This window comes from Rhea pennata, chromosome 12 (genome assembly GCF_028389875.1).
Source record: "Rhea pennata isolate bPtePen1 chromosome 12, bPtePen1.pri, whole genome shotgun sequence".
NCBI classification, from domain to species: Eukaryota; Metazoa; Chordata; class Aves; order Rheiformes; family Rheidae; genus Rhea; species Rhea pennata.
Window position 1 is genome coordinate 5432348 of NC_084674.1, and position 26105 is coordinate 5458452.

Genomic DNA, 26105 nt, shown 5'->3' on the forward strand with positions numbered 1-26105 from the left:
AATAAATGGAAGTCATATTTAAGAAGCAATCTTTTGTTGCACTTTTTAAAAAATAAAAATTATGCTTTCTAGGGAACGAAGGGGAGATTCCCTCCGTAGTTTAGGTTTCCAATAATGATTTGTAGGCTTCTCAAGGCTGGGACACTGGCAAAAAAATCATGTGAATAATTCTAAGCAGGGGAGCAGTTCAACTGATGTTCTACTTTCCTGTGTAAAATTACTCACAGCCAGTTTGTGTGGGATCAAGGTCTTTGTTCATCTATTTTTGGCTATACGCAAGGCTATTCTCGCTGAGGTATTAGTAAAAATGTTACTCTTCTAAGTAAAACTTTCTTCTGCAGTGCTGTCTATTTCTGTGTATTCTTCATGTTATTGGTTAAATTTAGCTTTGCAGTGATCGTTCAGAATTAGCTTTCCTGAAATTACCTCTCTGATGCAAATAGCCAAGCTGAAGGAGGAGGCTACAAAATCGAATATGGGTTGTGGGATCAAAGTGTTCAGTGGTCCGACCTGAGAGCAGGGAAAAGTGCAAGGCCTCTTAACTGGTTGTCTTGTACCCTGGTACCAAAGTGAACTGGTAGGACCTGATCCAAAGCAATAGGACTGCTTTATGGGAAAATTAACCCAAAAGATCATGGCCCTGGATCAGGTCATGAACTTTTTTTAGGGTTATTAACAGCTGTCATTTCAAAAAAGCCTGGTAAAGTCAGTGATAACTAAAGTGTCTTTACATCCATGGCTTTCAAAATGCATTACAAAAGGAACTCATGTTCCCATCTTGTTGCTGGGTAAACTGAGGCTCTTGTTGAGCAAACCCAACATTTTCTGGAATGTCTGGTAAAATCTGAACAGATCAAGTAGTTTTGTGCGGCCATTTTCCTATGCGTAAATCCAGTTGAGCTGGTGGGACTGTATCCCAGCCTACGTTTGGAGAGCTTCCCTTTGACTCCTGAGTCTGGACAGCCGCCGCTGCTTGCAAAGTGAATTTTTGTATGTGATTTGGTTTTCTTTTTTAATTATCTACTTGAGGGAAAATATGAGTCTGGTGAAGTGTCTTGCTTTGGTAGGATGGGATTTTTTCTTTGTTTGCTCCATGCACGCGCTTACAGTGTTGATGGTGCTTTGTGTTTATCTTAAGGACAGCGTGATGGAAGGAATGTGTGTTGCCTACATCAGCTCACTAGCCCATATAAACATTTTCAGGGGGAAGATCTATATTTGTGTTTCTACATTTTGAGATAACTCAACTTCTAGACTCTTAATGAGAAATTTTCACAGGTGTGAACAGCTGTCTCTGCTACTCACTTTAATTTTAAGGGTAGATTACCCAAATTTTTGGAAGTCAGGTAGCATGTATCTCAGCTTAGATAACCAGACATGAAAGCAGCCCAGGCATCAGTCTTCACTGATTTGTGAGACATGCTGAAGTCCTCCTGAGCCCACGTCTTGTGTTGCGCTCGGTAGACCATACTTGTTTCCCTTGAGTTAACGTTGAGCCAGCGTTACTGGGTTTCCCTGTCACGTATTTATTTCATATGTGAAAGGCATGTTTAGAGAAATGTTACCTGTGTTTTAAGGCACTCTCAAAAGGTTTATTTTATGCACATTTTGTGCAAACGTGTCATTTTCAGTAGTTTCCTTAGGAAGTGCATTTTAAGATGGTTCACTTGCTATCATGAAGGCTCCGGATAGAAGTGAAGTCTGCTTGCAAAATACTGCCAAAATAAAGATCTGCCTGCCAAATATACAGAAAATTTATAAAATAGATAAATATGAAAAGAGGTTTGAAGTGTCAAACCCAAGATAACCCCCTCAGCAAAGCAGGAGAAAAGCCGTTATTGTTGCTAATCTAAGAGCACATCGTATGTCAGAGGTCACATATTTTACATAAAAGATGTATTGTTTTACATATGCTCAGGAAGGTGAGACCTGACCTACGGTGATGGAGCACTGGTACGTCCTTTCCAATGCAGAGTCAGAAGGGTCTTACTTGTGAACCCCGGTGAAGCTGCTAGGGCTTCCAAGACTGCAAACACGTACACGTTTTGGCCCTCAATCTTCCAGGACTTCATTACAAGAACTGTGAAAAACTGCTCACTCGAAATACATATAAAGTAATAATAAAGATCATATAATAATAATAATGCCAGTTAGCAGTAGATGAGAACAATATTCATTTCATCTCATCATAACCTTATTCCTGGCTAGGAACAGTCAGTTTTCAATAGTGAAGAGGTAATGCCTCATTCTCATTGTGAAAACCTTTTTCCTTCCAAAACAAGAGGCAAATGTGTACATTTTCTTTTGAAAGAATTTAATGAAGATTCTGATTTTTCCCAGAAGCTGATATTTTACTACTTTGTTTTTTTTTTAAAAAAAAGCTACACCCATTTATGTAAATAGCATAAGTTATTTGACGAGTTTCACAAACACCCCCAAAACTTCACATCATGCTGTGAATTTTTTGAAACGGAGTTTCATGTAGCTTTTCCCTGCACATCAACATGTCACTGAGTTTCCGTTTCGTATGATGTCATCTGTGGCGGCAAACTACTGCATATTTCTTTCTGTCTTCCTTACGTACTGTTCTGCCCCCCCCCCCCGCAGAAGATCAACATTTCAGTGAAACTGTGTTATAATTTTACTCTATTAAGCTATTTGGTCAATTGATGTGGAATTAATTCCGAATGCTGTTAGTGGTTTGAGTTAGTAACTTGATCTAAATTAATAAACAAATGTTTTTCTTTTCTCTTGTACCATATGTTGATCCCAATTACATGAACAGAAAGTGGCAGATTGTCATGTTTCTTAGAAGATTACATACTCTTTTGCATAAGAGAGAGTACACAAGATGCAGTAATATACAGGGTAAAAAAAACCCCACACGTGCTGTTTTCTCCCTCCTACTTTTTATAAAGATACTCTTTAATTATTTTCCCCCCTGAGAGCTGCTGTTCTTGCCACCTTGGCAGACTTGCTGTGCTCTGGTTGCACTTAGCACGAAGACACCCCAAGACAGTAAACAACTTTTTGAATTAGGCACAAAAGATGCAGCTAGTTGTAAAACCTCATCTAGGACTGTGTCTCTATGGAAAAGGATGAAAAAAGAAAAGATCCAGAAGCTAAAATAGCAGTGGTTACAAATGGTCTCAAAATGCCTTAAATCAGGAGAACCCATTCAGACAATAGTCAGATCTCTGAAACAAAGGGCTCAACTCATATATTATTCAAACCGAAAATAGATTGATAGACATCAAGATGAAGAAAGTTTATGCTAGAGAACAAAGATGTCTCATCTCCATGTTTTTTTTCTTTTCTTTTTTTTCTCCCAAAGAGCAAGTTGTTCTTGCTGAACTGAAGAGCCTCACACTGGCTGGTACTGATAAGCAGCAGTCCTGTGACTTGATTGTTTTTATTAACTCTCTCAGAAAGTCATTCACCATTAAACGCGATTAGGTTCATTTGTTGTTTTATTTGTGTTTGCACTTGCAAATGCGGTGCCAACGAAAACGCCTTGGACATTGCTAGCCCTGACCCGGCAGTCACGTGTGTTGCTCTCTTTCTCTGCAGGGTAAGAAGAGTGACCTCTTTGGGTGGCTGTAACTGAAGATTGCTTCACGGGAGCAACTGAGGAAGGTAAATGCCAGCGCAGTTTTGCACGCCTCTGGGACGGAGCTGGTCCTGCAGGCATGGCTTAGACGCTGGGTTGCATTAGCGGTGGCAGGCCACATGGGCTGGTCGCCTGGGACTCGGATCCTCCTGGTTGGGGAGCAGTCCAACGGAGAGCCCAATCTGGTCGCTACTGTGATTGCTTATTTATTGCTGCAGCCATTCCACTGCTTGCTTTCTAGTCTTTTCTGAGGATAGCAAAAAGGAGAAGAAACAGCACTCTGTAAAAAGACCATTTTTGTTTAACACAACGCAAAAGACCCTTCCTTCCCAGTTAACTCCTTGCCTTTCTGCTGGCCCAAAGTAACGAGCAAGAAAGGGGTATTAACATCACAAAAGTGGTGATTCATAAAATTAACTTGCAGGAGGCAGGAGTAAGGCGGATCGGTGTTTGGTGCTGAAGGGTGTCATCTGACTGAGGTTCATCTGGCTGCTTTATAATCACCTTCTTTCAGAAATTAATAGTCGGTTAAGCACCATAGCAACAAGCAACACTGATGTAACCGTTAAGCAGTGGCTGCTGTTCGCTGTGATGTCAGTGCTCGTTAGTGCCGTTCTCTTGACCTTGTTCGAATATAAAATGGTTATTTCATTTTAAACTTAGAATTTTACAGAATGAGTAAATGCATCCGAGTGAACGAGAGCTATTTTTGTTTTTAATTTTATTAAAATGTACTTCAAGGAGAAAAAATGCCCGTGTTCTCTTCTGTTTTAAATTAAAATAGATCTAAGGACGATGTGTTTTTTCAGTTCTTTGTTGCCAAAAATATCTATTTAGGGAGGATGAAATTCATAAAGTTCAAGTGAATATTGCAGTCCTTGGCCATGCCCATGGTTTATGTCAGCAGGATGATATATGCCCCATCTCAAGATTTGAATATTACTGGGGTTTTTATGGTGGAGCCATGAGGTATTAGATGCAGTTTAGATACTGAAGTAGGGGCAGGTCCTGCTCTAAAAGGCTTGCCGCTTAAGAAGATGGTGGTTCCTTGCTTTGCAGTGGTGTTTCTCCTTTTGTTTTTTTGTGGAATAAGGAAAAAAATTAAGTCCCAGGTGCATCCGACTACCTCAAAATTCATGAGATTCTTGTGGAGCTGTGGCTCAGTTTGGGACACAATGCTTTGTGACACACACGAACTAGGAATCTTGTTTGCGGTAAGTGCAGAACACTACCTTTAAACTATTTCAAGTTTGTGACCAGAGTCTGCAAGAACAGATGTATTTTGTATTACTATGGTCAGGGCACAGCAGGTGCTGGGCAAATCCTTCAGCGTGCATCATTCGACAGCAGCCAGGCTGGGCGACTCATAGATTACTTCCCCGAGAAGAACCATTAGATCACTTGATCCAACTACCTGAAAGTCACAGGTCATGGAGTCTCATCCAGGACCCCTAGGCAGAGCTGGTAAATAGGGTTCAGGTAACCGCCGTCTTCTGGTCAACAACCTGGTCTCAGTGGGAAGACACTGAGGATCAGAGAAAACACCACTGTCCTCTGTGAAATTTCCCATGGATCAGGTACTGTGTAGGCATGCTGCACACAAGTTCAAGCATATGTTTCCAGACCACACAACAAAATTCACAACTTAATGGAAAATAAAGTTGTTCCATACGTGCTTTAATGTTAGGACTGGGAGAAAGTATGGATCCCTCCTGCTTCCATTGCGGTGAGGGGTGCCGTTCTTTTGGGAAAGCTAATTGCTGTAGGTTCAGTCCCTGATCTTGCGAAATATTTGATAAAATAAAAACATAAAGAATGATATGTGGTCTAAGAAACTGGATGTCAAATTTTGACTTGTCGAGAATTGAAACGGTCAAGGTAATAAATCATGAGAATAGGAGATAGTAATGGAGATAGTGATAGAGTCCTAATTAGAGCAGTGCCACTGAAACAGGAAAGGTTAAGGGCTTGGTTGATTGAGTTTGAGCTCAATTGCTTGATAGCTTAATTTCAGGTGAAATCCCATCTTCTGAGTTATCAGGAGAGCTGCTCCGTGTGGTTACAGAGCAAGTCTCCGGGCTCCTCAAGGAGCGGCCGTGCGGCCTCCCGCGTCCCCGGACGGCGAGGGAGCCTGGCCTCGGGCATGCAAAGCGAGATCACAGCACAGCGCTGATGAAATAGGTTTTTATGCTTCATGTTTTGCTTGTTGCTTTTTTCCGCGAGCTGCAAAGAACTCTAACAGCGACACAGATAACTGAACAGATACGGCAAGGGGCTCTGATGGTTAAACCTTCAGAATTAAGCTGTTTACGTTCTCCTTTATTTAGTGCTGTTAGGCGTAATGCTTAATTATATGCCAGTTTTGCTCAAAGTAAGAATTTGAATTGAAATGTTTGATTTGGGCAGAAGGGAGGGGAAATGTATTTTTACAGAAATTATGGACAATAGTGTTAGTTTTCCAGGAGCAGTCATTTGTTTAAATGCATTTTCAATAATCAAACACATTCAGTGAGCATTGTAAAGCAGGGATAGCTTGCATGCTGAAAAATTGAAAAGTACAGAACATGCTACTAAAGTTGTACATTATTGATAACAAAAGACAGGCAGACTTCTAAGATAGCAAAGATAGCATCCTTCAGAAAACCCTAACAGGGAGAAAAATCAGCACAGAAGAGTTTAGCAAATTTATACTTAGTTTAAAATTTCAAATCTTAATGCTTGTCAGAATTAAATGCTGATTAAATATTGATAATAAAACAGTAGCTGCCTGCTGCAACTCAGGACAAGTAAGATGGTCAACAGATCAATCTGTAGGTCTGAGCTTGGTCTGAGCTTTAACTTTTTTTATTCCATTTTCTCCTTCTCTTCTCCTTTCCTGCAAGTCAGGAGAAAAGGTCAGAAGGATTTTTTTTCAAAGTGTAATATAAAAAATGTGTTGCACAATTTGTTTATGTAGAAAACAAAGTGGTTTGGGGACAAAAGAAAATCATTTTTCTCCAATAGTCAGACTATTTTGTTTTCTCAGGAAGAGTCATAACTCTAAAACTGTGTTAAATATGTCACTGTGCTGCTTCTTGGTTGGCCTCTGCACGCATATCTGGCACCTTCTCATTGCAGATTTCAGGGATTGCAGGTTTCCCTACTCTTGACTTGGGAGGTTATTAGAGTGATTTTTTCCCTACTGATTTTGGCACCTGGACTTTTCTTGCTTTTGACTGATATGTCTTAAAGCGTATTACAGAGCTAACATAGCCTGCAGTCCCAGAAGAGGCTGTATATGGATGCTTCTGCAAGAGGCTGGCAGAGCATGCAGGTAACATTTTGCATCAGTGCTTGCGTTGCACAGAGCAGGAGATAGGGATTCAGGGCACCTCTGTTGTGTTTTGATGTGCGATGCTTACTTTGTGGTGTTTATTAGTCATGTAGCTCGAGTGACTGGAGTATCTGTCAGTCCACATGTAATACTGCATTTATTTACTTTCTAATTGTCAGGGGAAGTTCTAATATCCTACTTGCTAAGACCTTTCAAATAAGATGATGTGGGGTGCAAAGTCTTTTTCTAATCTTTTATGATAGAAATTACAATATTACCTTCATGTTTTGGAGTAAACTGGAAAAGAAAGATAAGTGTGGTCCTTTGGCAACGCAAATTGTTCAAAGTTTGTACCTGCTTTAATGAGAAGTTTCAGTCTGGAGATGGGTGAAGCCATGACTTTTCTGAAGCAATTGGGTCAAGAAGATTTGGAAAATAGATTAAGACATTTTGGAATAATTTAAAAAGTGTTTGAGCAAATCTCATTAACATGGACCACTGGCATGCCATATTGAAGACTTCAAAGATCTGTCAGAGGAGTTCTCTCTGCGCTATTGTCTGCCAGCATTAGCAATCTCAAGAGAACACGTTCCTTTGTTTGCTTTTGGCCCTTTTAGCTTTTCTTCTTCTTCTTCTTCTTAATGTTCCTTAATGCGTTATAAATCTTCAAGTGGGTTGGTAGAAAAATATGTTTCTCAGCTGTAAGACAGTCAGTAACAGGTTTTGATCCTCTTATCTGATGCTTGTGGACCAAATCTTTCTGGTCTTCATGAAGCTGCTAAAGTGAACAAGATTTGGTCAGTATTTTGCCTAATCCTACTGTGTTTTTTCCATTTGTCTTAGGTAGATGCTTGATATGATCTTCAGTAAAATGCAAGTGCTGATTTGTATTACCTCAGGCGTTCAAAGTACGGTCATCCCATTTGAAAGGCAGCCAGAGCTGTTTGGGGAAGGGTACTGTGAAGGCTGCGTTCATGTGGTTGGAGCCTCTTCTGTTTCTGCCACCAGTGGTCCATGAGCAGCCTCTCCTCTCTCCCTGACCGTTGCTGTGCCGTGGGTGATGTTCAGTGGGTTCATCACTGGTGTTAATCTTTTCCTGTTTGTGAGCTATTCCAGGCTAATAAACTAGCCTTTTGTGCCTTCGTGCTCTCTAAGGTGCAAGGTGATGTGGAAAGTCTCTCAGTGGCATGCATGTATTCCCCAGAGATACGTACAGTGCATGGGCCTGCGTGAGGCTGCCGGAGGCAAATGGAAAACTGAGCAAAAAAGGCTCCTCTGGGGAAATGGAATTCAGGTGCAGGATGTTGGTGGGACAGTTTCTCTCTCGCCTTAATAGTGAGTTCCCCAGACTTTGTCATAATTTTCCCTGTCTCTTTGGCAGGACCAGGCTGAGGCAGGCCAGCCCGGGTGTGCAAGGTTGGGTCTCCTGTATGTTCAAAAAAATTACTTAGAACCAACAAACTGGAAACAGGCTAAAAGTGGTTCTTTGCCAGGTGCAGCAGAAGGGTATGACCGCGTTGGCTTGATCCTGCCCAACTTGGCCAAACCACAGATGCACCAAGGAAAGAGGGTAGGAAGTGCTCATGACGCACTGTGCTATGCTGGTTGTGCAATTCCAGCGTGCTTCTTCAAGGCTGTGGATATCTGTGTCAGGACATGCTGTGTTTTACCGTGGCTCAGGTGGGGAGGGAATTGCAAAAGGCATGGGTAGGAATGGCATTGCTCCTCATTAGTCCAGAACCCAAGCCTGGGTTACAGATACCCTGAGCTCGAACTCTGTCTCTAACACAAAAAACCCCAAAACCAAAACCCCCAGAAAAGTGCTGGGAAGATCCAGCTGCAAGGTTTCCGTTTGAAGCAAGCAAACAATTTCACTGTGTACTGAGAATTGCCCTGAAACTTGCCCTCGTGTGCAGTGCAGTGGATGCAACTGTGATGGCCATTTGCTCATGTAAGTAGACTGACGGGCGTTAATGTGTGGCATGGTTGTCTATTAATGTCTTATATCCCTGCCTGCTTCGTGGCAAAGACAAGAACCACTCGCAAATTTGCAAGCTTGAAACCTGCCTTTGGAAACTCATACCGCAAAGGTGGTGCTCATTTCTGCATTTTAAACTCCAGCAAAGCGAGAAAATGACACCAGAAATAGATTCTTATTGCATATGTCATATTTTATTTGGTCATCTCTTTGGTCATTGCCTGTTGCCTTCTAGCACACCAGAAGTATATCTTCCGGCATGGTTAAGTTATGGTCCTACAGCAGTAGCAACAATATTTTACAGTGGCAGTGTTACAAGAGCAGTGATGTCAGTGGGCATTGCAGGAGGCCACCTTCTCTATTTGGTAGCTTGCGCGAAAGCCAAGGCATTAAAAAAAATTTTTTTTGGCCCTGATTCCCTACCCATATTTCTCCTTGCAACATATGAAAGTGTTTTTCACTTCTGCTAATGGCAGGAACTTCAGACGCCACCTCCAAGATGTTTAATTGCTAAGCGTTTCTCCCGGTGCAATCTGTGAATTTTAATTTGGGACTCTCCCACCTCTGCTGCCCATATACTTTCCAGTGTGTTTTGCGTAATAGTGCTTAATTGCAAAAGGGTCATTTCTGACTCTGAGCTCGCTGTTTATTTTTTTAGTAGAGTAGCACAAACATTTGGACATTTGTAACTACGACTCTGACGTCATTTCCATTGCAAACCATTAATATCAGTAGTTTATAACATGGCTTTTCAGAATACATTTTTGTTGAAATATGACCATCCCCTTTAATTTTGTTTTAAAAAAGTGAAATTATCTCCACCTCTTTTTTTTTTAACAGAAATAAATTGGCACACTTTGAGTAATATCTACTTTCTTCTCCTGTTGTAGCCTTTGCAGTACTTTTAATAGCAGAGTCGCTGTGCTTATCCATATTATATTTGTCATACAAGTGTTTCATTTAATCCTCTGATACGTTAAGGGTTAGTGGATGCCACTGATGGACGGAAACGCCTGTGGAAGGGCACAGCATTTCCTGCCAACGGGGCACTTCCACCAATGCAGCGCTGGTATAGAGAGAATGACACTAGTAATTGTTTGTGAAGATCTTAGAAAGTGCTACTTTTAAAACCTAACAAGAGCATAAATCAATAATATGGGCAATGAGACAATTTCCTTTTTTGGGAGGAGGGGGATTTTTAACCCCTTTTTAACTCAAAAAGTTATTTCCAGCTAAAATGCCTTGCGGTTACTTTTACTCTTTGTGTTTGCTTTATGGCTGCCATTATTCTTCATTTAAATTTTATTCCGATAATTGGACAAGATAATTTTCGTTGGGAAAATTTTGTTTTTAGAGGCTTTACTGAACGCAATTTGGACATTGTTAAAATGTTATTTTTGGAAAACATCAGAAAAAATGGTTTTCTGAAGCTTTGCAGATTCTTTTGCATCTTTATTCCTCTTTGAGATCTGATGTCCTGTGAGAAATACTTTGCTTTTTTGTTTGTTTTCTTTTGCTTTAAGGAGGGATAGATGATTGCTTTTGGTGCTACTTGCTAAGAACATTCAAAGCTCTCAGGCTAAAATAAGCCCACAGGAGGTCTTGTGAAAGTTGTAAGAAATTGTAAGCATGTCTGCTGAGTCAATTATATGAGACAAATTGCCAGGGTAAGACTGCAAGGTTCCAAACTTGTTATTTGCTCCCCATTATCTTTAAAACAATTCTGATCTACCTTTGATTTCACAGCAGATAAATACATGTTTTGGAGGAAAAAAACACTAATTAGGCAAAATATTTTTAGAAATTGGAAGAATTATCTGGATTTATATTCATGTAGTTAAAAGGCAAATCTGGCCTATCTTTCTTCTTTTGAAAGTTAGATAACTGAAAAAATGTAGTTTACAGCTGCTGAATTTGGCTATTTAAAATTTATCTTTAATGACATGGCATACATGAGGTGATATTTTTAAGATCATTTGAATTTTAATTCTTATGTTATTGTGTAAAAAAAAAAAAAAGAAATTCTTGAATCTCTTGAGAGCATTCACAATTTTTTGCAGAGTTTATTAACCCTACCAACAGTTTCTGAGAATTACTGAAAGGGTAGTGCAAATCCCACATGTGTGGAGCGTAAATCCCATGTGTGCCAGCTAATTCTCTAGAAGTTTGTGTAGTTAGTATGTCATATGTTCGTGATATGCAGGCCAGCTGGAGTATTACCGCTCTGTAAGGTGTCGTGGTTAACTCAGCTTGAAGTACACTGAGAGCAGCCGTAGTTTTTCTAAGCACTTGGTACGGTCGCACAGTCCAGGAAAGTCCTTTTTCCCTTTTCCCCCAGCGCTGGCTGGTATGTCGGAAAGCTCGGAGAGGAGCTGTGGTGGCTGTGGCCGTGCTTGTGTCCCGATGCCTCTCAACGCCGCGATGGGCACGTGTGGTTTGCACTGACTGTGGTGGCCTGCGCACTGCGCTGTCCCCAGCTCTCTTCCTGCTGCCGTATAGACTTGGAGTTGCCTTTGGCTTAGGAGCAGGGCAAGTGCGACGGGTGCTGTGGGATCACCTCTGTCACAGCCTGTCTAATCTCATGCAATTCTTAGATCAAAGTGCTAGATGTGTGTGTGTAGGTCTGTCCATCCTGGACCTCTGATGGACTGCCACGGAGGAGCAAACTTTCTGGGAAATGTGTTGCTTGGGAATATGTTCAACTGCCATTCTTTCTTTTTTGTTTTGTTTTGTTGAGGCATTGACTTTTTGTAGAACATCAGGAAGACTTGTTTGTCCCATGAATTTACTCTGCCCTCACAGTTCCTTTCTTCCATTTACTGCTGTCCTTCTTCTCAGTGAGGGCTTGGAGCAATGTAACCCTGATATTCAGAAAGGCTGTTTTTGAGGGTTTTTTTTCTCCTTATGTATTCCATTTGTAGATTCTCCAGAAGCTGCCTGGCCCACAGGTTTGGACCAGTTTGATCTCGGGTTAGAGTCTGTACTGGGACAACCTGCAGCGATGGCACTGGCTGTGTGGGAGTTGGGGGCTACCACCACACTTGTCACCTGAGCGAGGCACCCTTGGAGCGCCTGCTCCTGCGACATCTGCCCTGGCAGTGGAGCTGTCGTTTCCGTCCTGGCTCCCAAGAGTGCTTCCTGCTGGCTTCTAGTCTCATCCATGTGTTTTGGGATGTGCAGCCGTTCAGGCAACCTCTCCGAGCGACCATCTCTTTAGTCCCAGTGTCTCCATGGATTCTGCTGGTTGCGCTCTCCACTCTTGTGGCCTGTATTTAACTACGAGCTCTCCTGTTTTAGGTTTTTCTGTGCGTCTTTTCTGTCCTTGCAGGACCGTCCTGCAGATCCTTGCTGCTGTCTGGAAGAGGGGTTCAAACCCACCTCCTCTTCTTCTCCCTTATCTCTGCCTCCTTCGCGTGACCCAGTGAGCACTGAGGCTCTAGACAGCTTCTCTTTCATAAATTCATGCATCCCCTGTTCCTCTCTACCATCTCCTGGCATCTCCTCTCCTGTCTCAGCCTTTCCTCTTGGTGTGAACACTACCATTATCCTCTGTATTATGGGATACTGGCTAATCCACAAGGGGAAGATCCAGGAGTGCTTCCACCCTACGTAGTCAGAGCAGTCAACAGCCTACGGTGAGCCCTCCATGTGCTTGCAGGGGAGCATCCCCAGGGCCAGTGTTTCATTAGCCTAATGCAGAGCTAATTAATGGGCTGAAAAGTCCTTCCTCCCTAAGGAGGGGAAAAATGGTCCAAACAAACTTTGTAGATGTTTGAGCAGATTTTTAAATATTATTATACTTGCAAATGAGTGGATAGAGACTTTCCTGGATTTTCTCCTTTGGCATTGACATCCGTCTGGTCACTGCCCGTGAAGAGCGATCTGTGGCATCATCTGGATAAGACCTTAGTGTATCTCTGGGGGAGAACTAGAGTTTATCATAGTTTTATATTGGGTTTCCCTCAGCATGTAACTGGATGCATTAATAGTGACATGATCGCTGTGTGACCTGGACTTTAATGGGTTTGAACTTGGAACTGTTTAGACATTAAGAAAAAGCCCTCGCTCCCCGCGTGTATTCAGCAACTGCATTTTTTTATATAGAAGCCCGAGCTGTGACGGCTCAGTGGCGATGTGTTTTCAGCTTCCACGTGAAAAGGACCACATGATTTTGTATTCCTGTCTGCAATGAGAGACAGATTCGCCCCTCTCCTCCTCGGAGAGACATCACAGGTTAGTTATTTGTCTGTTGTGTGTTTGAGCAGCTCAGAAAAGTGCAGATTTGTTATTTTTACCTTTTTTTTAATGTTGCAAGGCCCATTTTCTCTACAGTTTTGGAAAGTATCTTCCACACTTCTCCTGCCTGGCCATGGCCCTAAGAAGGCTTCTTTACCAAGTTTCCACTTGAAAGGCTATCAGCTACCTAAAAACAGGTGGGCCGAAGGGAAAGGCTAGTACCAGTTTTGCTTTAGTGTTCTGTGCAGAGCTCTCCCGTAATGATACAGAAGTTAGTCACCTGCCGTCGGAGTCATTTCCATGGAACGATGTTAGAGAGACCCGGAGTAAAAATGTCCCTGTGGAGGGCTATTGGCAGATTTACTGACCACCGGTTCGGACTAGATTGCCCTTTCTTTTTGGTCTGAAGAATTACTATGCACTGCCTTTACTTATTAAATTGTTAGATTAGTACTGAGCAAGTTGCGGTGGTGTAACATGTCCGTGTTGTGTCGGGAAAGTAGTAACCCTGCCTTACCCCATCTCTCCTGCCGAAATCCAGGGCAGATCTGTGCTCGGGGGTATCCAGCTCATGCTCTTTCACAGAGTAATAAAGGCATTATGTTTCATATATAATGCTTTTACTGGGGATGTAAATTGTTGGTCTGCAGACCACTGCTTTGGTTCAGATTCTTCTTTAAAACATTAATGAGCATTTTAGTTTTTTGGGAAAAAAATTTACAAGTAATGATGACATTGTATAAAAATGTAACAGCTAATGCATATGTTGGTTTGCCTTGTCTCATAGGAACATCATTTTTGCACATCAGTATTAACAATGCAAACACCCTGAAATGCTAATAGCACTAGTAAGCTTTTAATTCCATGGAATTTATTGCTTGCTGTATTTCCATGAATTTATAACACTTTGATTCTTAAGAGCCCCATTTAATCAGTTTTGCCTGGCACGGAACATAATAAACAACTTGCTGGTGCTAAAGTGCCACATGGGGGAGGCTGCTAACAAGAAAGTTAAATGCTTCTGCCACTAGCAGTTTCTTCGCTGTATTTTTCATGAGCTGTTACTACCAGTAATGTACTTTGCTAGCTTTAGAGCAGTGGTTAAACACAGTGACAAACCAAACAGCACTCCAGCGCTGTAAACACCCAAAGCAATACCGTTGCTCTTCAGAACTACAGTTTAAGCCAGCTTTGAGGCTCAGTATCATTTTATAGGGATCAGTAATTTTTTTTTTTTTTCAAAAGGACTCATTTTGCTTGATATCTCAGTATAGGACTTTCAGGAATAAGTGGGGAATGGTATTCATCAAGAAAAACAGGGTGTGGAGGGAGGGAGAGAGAGAGAGAGAGATTGAAGCCTCTTAGAAAACGGTTCTTGTTTGTTTATGCTGCTTGACCATAAAAGTACAAAAGACTGTCTCAATAGAAAAATACCAGATTATCGAGTGCTTTAAAGCAGAAAATGTCATTTGAATCTCAAAACTGCACCAACTTTATATAATTACCCTTTTAATTATCCCCAGTGGCCCATGAAATTTGTAAAATAGAGCATTGAGAGTTTGATTTACTTACATGTTGCACTTTAGTGTTATGCTCTTAATGAATATTGTTTAGTACTAATGTCAAGCTGAGATTTCTGCGTGCTGTAGGGAGGTGCACACTACGAGGCTGGGTATTTAGGTGGGACCTGTGGGAACTCCGTCTTAAGAGTACGTAAAGTGATAGGCTATGATTTTGGCTGCCTGAATGGAAGCTATATTGATTTTCTTCTTTGCATGCAGAAGTAGTTTACTCTATTTTCTTTATTTAATCATGCCAGGGAAGTGATCGTTCTGAGGGCATTTATTTGGTTCTGGAGAGCTCCCACACGTGGTCCGTCGGGGCACCAGGACGCGGGAGGCGGCCCTTTGCCGACGGCCTTTTGCTCCCCGGGGCGAGCTGCGTTAGCCGGCTGCGGGGCACGGGGAGGGCTGCGTGCCGCAGGGGCCTGGCGCGCCCCGCGCCGGCCGCGCTTCCTGCCCCACGGCGTTCCTCGCGGCCCCGTGGGGGGCAGCGGAGGCGGGTAGGGTGGGTAAGAACAACCTGCCAGGGCTGGTCTGGTGGGCTGCACCAGAGGGACGAGTACCCGCTGATGGCCAACGGGAGCAGGGGCTCCAGCGGAAGGGGAAACAGCTTGAGGTTTTATTTTTCTTCCAGGGTTTTTCTTTGGGTTTTTCTGTATAGACTGCCATAACATTTTGGCATTCCTCTTATCTAGGCACGTGTTGCTTTTGTTATCCTGCTGAACTCCCGGTACCTTAGTGTGGCTCCACGTTCCGTAGACCTAGTGTTGAGTTAAAACATCTTAAATTTGTTTTTCCAGTTTGTGGCTATTTCTGTACATTTATATGCGCTGTATATAAACACTGCGGTTGAAGGAGAGAAACAACAGAGGATCTAATCATTTCCCAGCTTTCACATAATAAAGAGAAAATTCAGGTTCAAATCCTGGCTGAAATTAATGGCAAAATTCTATCAATTCCCAGAAGCCCGAGATTTTATAATATGATTCTTTTTAAGTTAAAAAAAAAAAAGACTTAAATATTTGAGCTGGATCTGAAATTCAGAAAGGCAACATTACTTTAGTTGTTTACAGACACATTTCAGGAAACTGATTTCTGGAATTCTGAAATTTGAATTTATTTATGTTTGAAAATATCTTGTTTAAAAAAGCTCAAGGGAACAACCCATGAGGAGGCTAATTAAGCATTTTTGTTCTGTGTCTAGCATAACGGGGCTCCTTTTTTTGTTTGTCCTGAGGCCCTGCAATGGTAAACAAAATTACTAGTAATAATTGGGAGGCTTGATTTAAGTTGCGCTGACTGCAGAGTGTAGGCAGTGTCAGCTTTCAGTAAGTGCATCAAGGCTGACCTTGAACTTGAGTCTGCTGATAAGGGCAGTGCAATAGCCGAGTCATATCTGAGAGTACATTGTCATGTGCAGTGTTGCCGATGGTCTTTGCCAGTTTGCTTCTCCCCATTTCTCATGCTCTTTCTGCATCCAGAGTCTGGGCAAGCCAATGTCCAAGCTGATGCACACGATAATTTCAGTTAGCAGGACTGCTGCAGGTATTCCAGGTGCTCCTGCTTGGCAGAGCCAGGAAAGACATTCCAGATTTGGTAGGGGAACGTAAGAAGATAAATTTGTTCTAGCAGAAGTGGTTGTTTTGGCTCTGTTTTATTTTGTGTGTTTTATTTTCTATCTCCTCTGCCACCATACGTGGATAGTCACTCCCTTCCGCTTACACAGCTTTTTACATGTATGTGGTATCATATCATACTCCAGGCTTGATACACCAAGTGTTGGTAGAAGTCAGTGAGTTTGGTTTTTGCTATTGAAAGGGCTGGAAGTGTGCCCGAGCACCAAATTGCATGGCATGATATTACAAAACATTCATTTTCCAAATCAAATTTTTCCCTTGTGAATTTTTCTCGCTGCCTCAAAGACAAGATTCATCTTGAACAGCCCTTCCTGAGGTTGTGCTCATAACTGTGCTGGAAAATGTCCTGTTGCTTGGAATAACAGCCACTTGGACTCCTATTCCATAACAAGTGTCCTCCTGGGTGAAGTTTTCCAGGAGCAGTTAATGTGCTTCCAATGCTCGCCATGTCTTACTTCATAGTAGTGCACAACCTTTGGAAGCTGTGGGGACCATGTGGTCACTGGCTGTGATGCTGCTTCACCACCAGCACAAACCATTGCATGTTGCCATTACAAATCTGCTTGTTGGAGATCCCTCCGTATGTCGTTCTGTGTCTAAACATCAACGCTTGGGCAAGAGTTTGCATTCCTTATGGAACCATCAAACTTGTGATGGTTCTAAATTTTTTTTAAAAAAAAAAAACAATCAAAGAAAAGTAGAGAGAGGCCTAACTCTAACTCCATGTTGTCCTTTTGCAGCAGTCTGACATCATGGATGTGGACCTCTCACCTCAGAAGTCACTGAGAATAAAGTGAAGTTTCTGAAATAGAGTTTTCCTCCTGTCTGAAGTTGGAAGGACAAAGTGGAAGGTTAATAAGGAGAGGACTCAATGGACCTAGTGGTTAGACTAACATTGAGCCACCCTTCTGAGAAGGGATGAGGGAGCCAAGCCAAAAACAATCCAGTCAGATTGGTGTAGGTATTCTTGTATTCAAAGTTGGTAGGAAATGGTTTTCCTAAAAAAAAGAGGATTGATGTTCTTTTTTTTACTGTAAGAGCCAGTCTTCTGATCTCCTGTAAGATGATGAACTTGCTTTGGCCTTGAATTTCTGGTCTCCGTTTCACTGTTTTTTATGAATTGTAGTTTTTTTTTTTTTTTTTTTTTTTTTTAACATTTGTTGGCAAATTCAACACTTTTGCACTACAGCACGCCATTTGCTTTTAAGAAAAGAAAGGAAGAAAGAAAAAAGCTGTGTTTCTTTTTAAAGTTCTTTGGATCCCTTTCCTTATGCTTTTGTGTATTCTTGGCCAGCCTTGCTTTGTTTTATGTGTTTGTGGCATTTTTCTTACACTTTGTGAAATCATTAGCATTAATGGAGATTTGCGAGTGTAACAAGAGGAGAATATACCCCAGAGTGTACTACTTAATTTCCCTTTGAAGTGGAACGAAGGTGTCCAGTTGGCCATATGCTGTGATTTGCCATCGTCACGAGTAGTTTTTCACTCCTTATAGAGTAGGTTAATCTCTCCTAGTGAGCCTACGATTAATCACACTTGATTGTATATGGCATAGATAGATAGATACCACCTTTAAAAGTGCCAGTAAGTTTCTGAGGTATCTTTTCCAAGCCAGAAGCAATAGATGCACAATATAAATGCACAAGAACCATTTGCCCCTGCAAAAATTGTGCACTCACATGATTAGTGAGGCGTGATATTAAATTATTAGAGCTCTGTGCGTAAATGTATACTGAGAGAAGTCCCATAACTGGGGATTTTGAAAGCACTTTTCCTCTTCATGGGCCAACTACTCTGATGCAGATGAGGCTAAGGTTATTTCAGTGGAGCTCTGCCCAGTCGTGGCAGCTGAAGACCTCGTCCTGCCCGCATGCATGTCGCACGGTCCCACACCCAGAGAAATGCTCCTCATGTTTTATGGGTGGACTTTGCGGCTTGACTGGAAATAGGACCGCAGTAAACAGCAACTGTGTCTCGGAAATATCCCCAGCACCACAAACCGTCACCATTTCAGCTTCTTTCCAAGGCCCCGTCTTGGGGGCTGATGCTGCAGCTATATTAAAAGCACTGTAATATAAGCTGCGGTATTGACCCTGGGCAATACTGTGGTAGAGCTAACAAATACTTGCAAAACCTTGGTTGTATGTATGCTTGCTTACGTTTAAGATGCAAACTTACATTTGAGTCTGCCTGGCTCCCTGCAGCACAAAGCTGCAGAGATATTTCTAAGATCTTGGAAGAGATGGTTTGTGGTCAGATGTTTTCTTTTACTGTGTTTTTCTCACTCTGGTGTTTATTAACATCTTCCCTGATGTCCGGTTACAAGGGATGGACACATAAAAGTTTACATGAAAATACATTTCTCTTTAAGTGTCCTGTCCCTGCGATTGCATCTGTGGCTTTAAACCGAAACCAATTCCGTCCTGTTCCACTTTTTAGCGCTCATCCTGGCAAGGAGAGAGGAGCGGTATTTTGCTTGCATCTAAAATCTGCCTTGTCCTGTTCGTTTTTAACTTCCGTTGGCTCATTGATCTGAAATTGTAGGTGTGCCTGGTGAGCAGAGCCCCGTTATGAGCCCGCAGCAATGACAAGGACCTTGGCTGTCCCTTGGGGAGTGACCACGCTTGGAGGAGACACAGCACAGGCACAAAGGAAAGTGTCCCAGCTGGGCATCGGTGGCTTAAAACACTCGAACAGGAGGTTAGAATCAGGACCAATGACATTCTTTTCTTTTTCTTTCTTTCTTTTTTTTTTCCTGCTTCGCTTTGACTTAGCCGAGACCTGTAGCAAGGTGCCTGGGCCACGGTGCGGTGCGTTCGGGGACATGCTGGACACAAAGGGTTTGCCTCTCTGCTTAAACAGCTGCTGGCACCTGAGGCAGCCAGCACTGCTCTGGGCCATTTCTCTGCCCCTCCTCGAAGAGCAGGAAGAGGGGAAATGGGAATACGGCAGATGCCTGGTTAGCCTGGGTCAAGCCCGCGGCAGTGCTGCGCCTGTGTCCTGGTGTCGGGATACGTGCACGTGGAAGAGTTGCGCTTTTACCTCCTTGCTGCCACCCTGGTTTTCTTCTGGGTTCGGTGAGCCTGGAGTTGTCCCTGCGAGCCAGCGGCGTGGCAGGGGCTTGAGGGCGGCCAGGGGTTTGTCCACATGCTATAGTGTCCAACTTATTTACATGGAGTGCTAATGAGGTGGTTTAATAATTGTTTAGAAGCAGGCTTGAAAGCGAAGTTCTGTGTTAACAGATGTCTGTGCTAGGTAGACATCCACTGACTCCTCTAGTTCTTTTCACTTTACTTCCATTCACTGTGGCAATCGGAGTCCTTAGAACAGACCTTAATGCCCTTAACCCAGGCCTTCAAAACTGGTGAGCAGTTCTGGAGTGCCTAACCCTGCAAATGACAACCCGAGATTGCAGAACCCGGGTTCTGCAGACTTTTGAAGTCCTTCCTCTTTGTAGCGGATTCTGCTGGCTGGTTTTGGTGTGCTTTGGTTTGGTTTTCATTGGTTCGGTTTGCGAAGGTTTGGCAGGGAATTTTGCAGTCTGCCATTCTAAGGGGTTTTATCCTTCTTCTGCAAAGTGAAAGACCAGTCTACCGAGCATCGCAGTAACGGCAGGTCCTGCCCAGAGCCGTTTGTCTGGTTTCTTTCACCGGTAGAGCTTTTCCCCCTGCAATACAAATAATGTGTTTGCAGCTTGGGCTATCTTGGCCTGAATACTGGATGTTTTCCAAATATGGTTTGATATCGTGTCCACTGGTTAGCCAAAAAACATTAAAAACCAGATTGACTGTAACGATGTGTAAACTGAGCTGAAGGACTGTTTCTTGTCTCTTTCCGTAGCGCAGCGCTGTAAGGCTCGCGCGCTGCTGCAGGGGCTCCTGCCTGGCTGCGGGTGGTTTGGGAGGGAAACGTGGAAGTTGCATGTCACTGAAGAGGAGACCACCTGAGAACAAATTACTGCCAGACTCAACCTGGTACAGAGTTGTATTGTGCAACATTTTAGGAATGTTAGTTACTATTTCTGGTACCCTAAGCAGGGAATGTATACTGTTAACTGTTGTAAAAACAAAGCAAAAGACAGACCTTTTCCCTTTCCCACTTCAAAAGGAAATGTGTTTTCTGCTTAATTTCCACTTAAAGGGAAAATGGTTTTAATAATCACAATTATTGTAATCAGCCTTTTTCCTCCTTTCCTGGGATCTTCTAAGAGCATTAAAATAATTGTACCTGGGAAAGGAAGAGGCCAGGAGGAGGTGAGAAGTGTCTGTTATAACTGCCCTCCTCTGAGCTTCCAGTTTGCTTCAACTGTGGGCCTGCTCCCCATGAACAGGAGCTCCTGCAGGTGAAGGGACCTCTCAGAGATGTTCCAGGCTGGTGGGTGTTTGCCCATGTGTGAATATGGGTGAGTGCTTCTGCACGTGTCCATCAAAACCGTCACGTTGTCTTCTGTGATTACTTCATGCTACTTCTCTCCAGCAATTTCTTTCTGAAGCGCTGCTACTGCTAAACACAGTAAAAGAAAAGCGCTGCTATTGCAGACAGCTGATGTTTCTGAACGACAGCTCTGGGGGTGACTCACGTCCACTTGGGGCTGGGCTTGCTGCTCCTCTCCCACCCGTGGCTGTTGCCGCATACGTTGCATGGTCAGGTCGCGGCTGAACGCTTGCGGCAAGCCCGACTGGGAGGTCTCGCGGTGTTAGCGCTTACGACCGTGGCAGATCTTCTTTGCAGCCCGCTTAGGCGGGAAAGTCCGGTGGGCTCGGGGAAGGCAGGAGCTGAGAGCTGCCCTGTGGCAAAGAGTGGTGGGAAGAGGGTATGACTTTGCAGAAGCACAGGGCTACCTCCAGCTGCAAAAATGAGGCTATAAAAATGATTAATGTATCCGTAGATCTGACAGTCTTTTGTATAACTTACGAATTAAAGGTCTGGGAGGTGTGCATGTATTTTTTCCTTTAACAGTGAAACTGAGGCAGATAAGCTGCTGAGTAATTTCTTTGGTCATCCAGTAACATTGCAGGAAATGCTGGGAGAAGATCGTTGGAAATGTCTCTCAACAGAAATGGCAGAATTTGCCATTAGCATTAGTGAGATCAGGGTAGCACCCCATGCTATCCCTTAACCATGAGACGCTAACCTCAGACTCCATGCAAAACAAGACAGGGCCTTAACTTCAGAGGTCTCATTGGAAAGATCCTGACAAAGTAAACAGCATGACACTTAATTTATCTACCCCAGAAACATGAAGGGCTCAGTCGACCTGATGGGATCTGTGGTTCCAGGGAGTCTAGGTATTTAAAACCTGATGCTCAGCTTGCTAAGCCATCCCCTGCAGCTTTCCTTAGTGCATAAGATATGAAAAAATCTCCTGTCCTGCAAAACAGATATTAAATTGGATACTCTTTCACCCTGCCACGATAAGAAACGCAGCAGAGAGATGCAGGAAAATGGAATGCTGCTTAGAAAGAAAATATATTTGAATCTAACATAAAAATTGGTGAGATAGGAGGATTTTCAGTGCTAGTAGCAATACCATCCCCAATGAGTTACTGAAAATTCAACTCTCCCTGTAGTTTTTGCACTGGATTGTGAATAAAAATGGTTGTGATTGATGAAGCGTTTGGTGTCTCACTGTAAGTTGGTCAAGAGGGACTTTTAAATCACCCAAATGAAATATTGCATTATCATGAACAGTAATATGTAACTGTTAAGTATGCTGTTGCTTATCATAAGCTCAAGCTCCTTCAGAGCTCTACCCAGTGAAAAATCTTTGCACATACTAGAGGACACAGCCTTGGTGACACTCGCGGATCCTAGCTGGGAACGCTGGCCGGGGTTGTGCCCGCGCTTCCCAGTGGGAACGTGGGGATTTTGGAAACCATGTTCTGCTATACTTGAGGAGATCCCTGAACCCTCACAGCGAGCGGGCAATTCAGCTTAGGCAACTGGGAGAGAGGGATTTTCTTTCTTTTGCCTTTTTTTTTTTTCTTTTTTAAGAGGCTGGAAGGAGGAAAAGGCAATACGCCTTTGTTTCCTGAAGGGCATGGACCCATTAGTCAGATGTGGAAAGCCTTAGCTATAAATTACTCCCTCCTGTACAGGGGTTGTTACATAGTTTTATTGCATATTGGGTTTTTTTTCCTTCCATATAAAGCTTTTTACCAATTCCATGCATATGACAGAATCTGAGAAAACAGAGTTGATGTTTCATGGGAAACCAGCGATATAGCATTAAAAACTCTTGATTTCTAGATTCTTTACTGAAACCTAGAAAGAGGTCAGTGCTGTTTCTAGAAAAAAAAATAAATAAAAGTAGACTTCCAGAGTAAAGTGCTGAACATTTCCTGTTGAAAAAATCCTGCTGTACCCAATATGACTAAATGTCAACTCAACTAGGCTGAAGTTCTCTGCATCCAGAACCATCTGCAAAGACCTTGCAGCTGTTTCTCTAACAGGTTTAGAGAAATAGATGCTGCCTAGGCCGGGAATTTAAAATCTATTAGCTAAGAAGCCTTGGGATGCTCCACATTTTGGGGCTAAGATGTGGAAACTGGCAGGGAGCTCACCCTGAACTCAGGGATGTTGCTTTGGCCATACCTGAACCACTTTGTCTCGGCTTGGCCAAGCTGCGGGTCTCCAAAAGCGCTCCTGCTGCCAAGCTGGACTGAAGCCGCGCCGTTCGTAGTGCACAAAATCTGTCACCCCGCACCCCGAAATACGTGACCTGCTTGGGCAGTCGCGGTTCACATCTCTCCTGGTCCTCGTCTGCTTGCTTTCCTGCTTCCTGGACTGGCTTGTGTCTCCTCTCTATTCAAATCTGGTGGCTTTCTCTTCCTCTTCCACGCTGCCCGGGCCCTGGGTGGGGAGGTGGGGAATGGTGATACACACGTCTCTCCCACGGGCGTCTCGTGGCAGCTTGTTTTCAAGTCTGTGTGCCCCGAAGTGTGGGAGCTCGGCGACCTCTCAAAGAAACGGTCATCGGGGCGCCTGCCAGGCGCAGGCCAGCGCTTTGCCCAGGCTCGGCTTTCAGGAGCGTCGCGGCAGATGTAGCTTAGACTTTTCACAAGAAGTTGGCCTGTGGCAAACCACCCAGCAAGGAGAGGGTCAGTGCAAATGCTGAAAATCTGGCAATTTTACTAGTAGCTGCGAAGAAGGTCGTGAAGGTGGGAAGCGTAAGTAGATGCTGCTGCTGGTCGTGCCTATAGGACACTTGCGTGCTGGGAGGGGAGCCACTACTACAAGCGTGCGTGTGCAATATTTTTTTTTAAAAACCCTGTTTTAAGCAGTGTGAAGGTAGAGGAGAAGCTAGACGTGCTGGAGGCCCAGAGCCCGCTGGCGTTACCTGCGCTGGGGCCGCAGCCGGCGTATTCCCGCAGGGCGCCGGCCGGAGCCCCAGCTCTTCCACCCAAATGGCAGCGTTCGTGAAACTTTGGTCTGAACGGGAAAGCTTCGCGTTTTCTTGACAGAGCAGATTCCGTGGCTACTAATTTATTACTGCAATTTAAGAAACAGACGTCTGTCTGACATGTGCCATGTAGTTCAGCAGGTCACCAGTGACATCATGCTTAAAATGGTTATCTTTGCAAACTGTGCATTTTGGGTAAAAGCTTTTATTTATAGTCGGTCATTAAAATTGAGACCTGATATTTACTTTTCCTCTGATTAGGTTAAAGAGTGAATATGAGCAGAAAGTACCCTTCGCTTGCCACCGAGCAGTTTACAGACAGTGCAGTCCACGGGCCGCCTTTTTAAAGGTTTTATGTCCAGGCATCGTGGGCCGAAATGGTGGTTTTACCACGCTTGTTACCCCAGCCAAACGCGTGCTGTTTGCGTGCCGAGGATTCAGACGAGGCGCGCGAGCCGCGGTAAGCGACGGCGCGCTGCTCGCCGCCGCGTCCTCTCCCGGCTCCGTCCGCCGAGCCCTGAGCCTGTTGGGCACGTCGTACGCGGGAGCACCTCCGGAGAGGCTCCCCGGGGCGTCCGCGAACCTTTCCGCTCTGCTCCTCTCCGCCCCCCGTCCCGCGGGCTAAACCCCCTGCGCGCGGCCGGCGCCTTCCAGCGCGAGTGCCCCCGCCGCCGCCGCCTCCCTTCCCCGCAAGCTCTGCGGGACGGAGCACCCCTCAGACCTGAGCGGCTGCACAGCTGCTGCCATGAAAATGAATTTTGACCCCAATTACAAACTACACTAAATTGCACTTTCTTAATAACAGATAGTTGGGTTCCCCCCCCCCTCCTTTTTTTTTGTCCAGATCCTACTGCTAAGATCACTGGCCCATTTCAATTTTTATTGAAACAAATAAACCCAATAAAAACACTTATGCTGAGAGCTGAAGCTCCACAATCATAAAAAAAAATGCTCAGTATTGAATTTATTGATTTATTTATTTACTCCAACTGGAAAATTGAGTATTGTGTTAATGTATTTTATAAGAATCACAGTGCTCGATGAAATGGCTAATTTATTTTAGCGTATACATAAATAGCAAGCAATTTTCAGTGAGACAGGCTAATGAAAATGATGCTATGAAATTGTCTATACTGTGAGGAGTGATGGAGTCAAGTTATTATTGGTTGAGTGCTAAGATGTAGTGAACTGGCCATCATGTCTTTGAACTTTTGAACTGCTACTTGGTTGCATGATTTATTGATTTGGCTATCAGTGTGTTAAGTTAACTTTTTGTTTGTGCTGGGGAGGGGGGTGCTTGCACATGCAGCGCAGATAAGGAGCGTGCCGTCTGATTTTGAGGATGTTTAGGTTAAATGAGATGGTTGAAGAATTTAGAGCGTTGGAAGAGCCCAGGCTTAAGGTTTCACCCGGGAAGGTGCAGAGACGCTGGTGGGTGCCGTGGGACGTCGACGCTGGCGTGCCGATTGCTCCGGCGCGCTGGGTGCTTGCACGCTCGGCAGCACGTGCGTGCTCGGATTTGCCGAGGATGCCCCGTGCCGGGGAGCGCTGCGCCCCGCGCCGCCGTCGAGCCGCCCGCGCGAGGAGGTGGCGGCTCGGGCTCCCTCCGGCGCTGGCTGCCCCGCTGCGCCGCCGTGCCCGCGGCTGCCTGGGCCCGTTGCGCTACGCTCGTTGCGCTTGGCGATTTGTTTGGGACTCGGAACAGAGGTATTAAAACAACGTTAGTGCGCTTCCAGCGCTTTCCTGCTGCAGGGCTTTCCTCTCGACCGTGCTCGTATGGGAACCTTGGTATGGCAACTGCTCTGAGCTCTGTTTCTGATTAAACAGAATAACTTGACACCTGCATTTTACAGTTTGCTTAAAGTGCTTTATCCTGTAAAACCAGCGATTTCAAAGCTTCAAAGCCAGCAAACTCGCAGGGGTTTGCATGAGTTAGCTCATCCGACCACTTAGCTACTACGACTGTGTGAATCGCGACCGGCCTCCCCTAATCTACTTGTTCCCTGCTTTAAAAATCACAGTCTTAAAACCCCTTTCCCCCATCCCAGCACACTCCGTAATTCTGCTGTAGTGTGCAGAAGTGCACGCGGGTATTTTATTTTTATTTCCTAATGATTAAACTGACATGTCTTTATTTGGATGTTAAAGGCGCTCCCCCTCCCTCTCCCCGCTGTGCCCGAAAACCTTTTCGGCAGCCTTGTGGCGAGAAATTTGGAAGCCGCTAACACTCGCTGCCCCCATCCCCCTGCTTAAAAAAAAAAAAAAAGAAAAAGAAAAAAGAAGGGAGAAGGCCTGTTCAAATCAGCAAACAAAACTAGTGGGAAAGGCTAAAAACAGGACTGACACCAACACTGTTAGCTCGAAAGA

At 44.0% G+C, this 26105-nt stretch overlaps 1 protein-coding gene across 9 annotated transcripts in view; it reads left to right on the top strand.

The window, feature by feature from the left end:
* FOXP1 (forkhead box P1) overlaps positions 1-26105 on the top strand; it is a 370707-nt gene that overhangs the window by 157219 nt on the left and 187383 nt on the right. For all 9 annotated transcript variants that reach the window (XM_062585701.1, XM_062585713.1, XM_062585712.1 and 6 more), the window contains one exon: positions 3571-3636. The gene's annotated coding sequence lies outside the window, so the exon portion shown is untranslated. The remainder of the gene's footprint in view (positions 1-3570; positions 3637-26105) is intronic.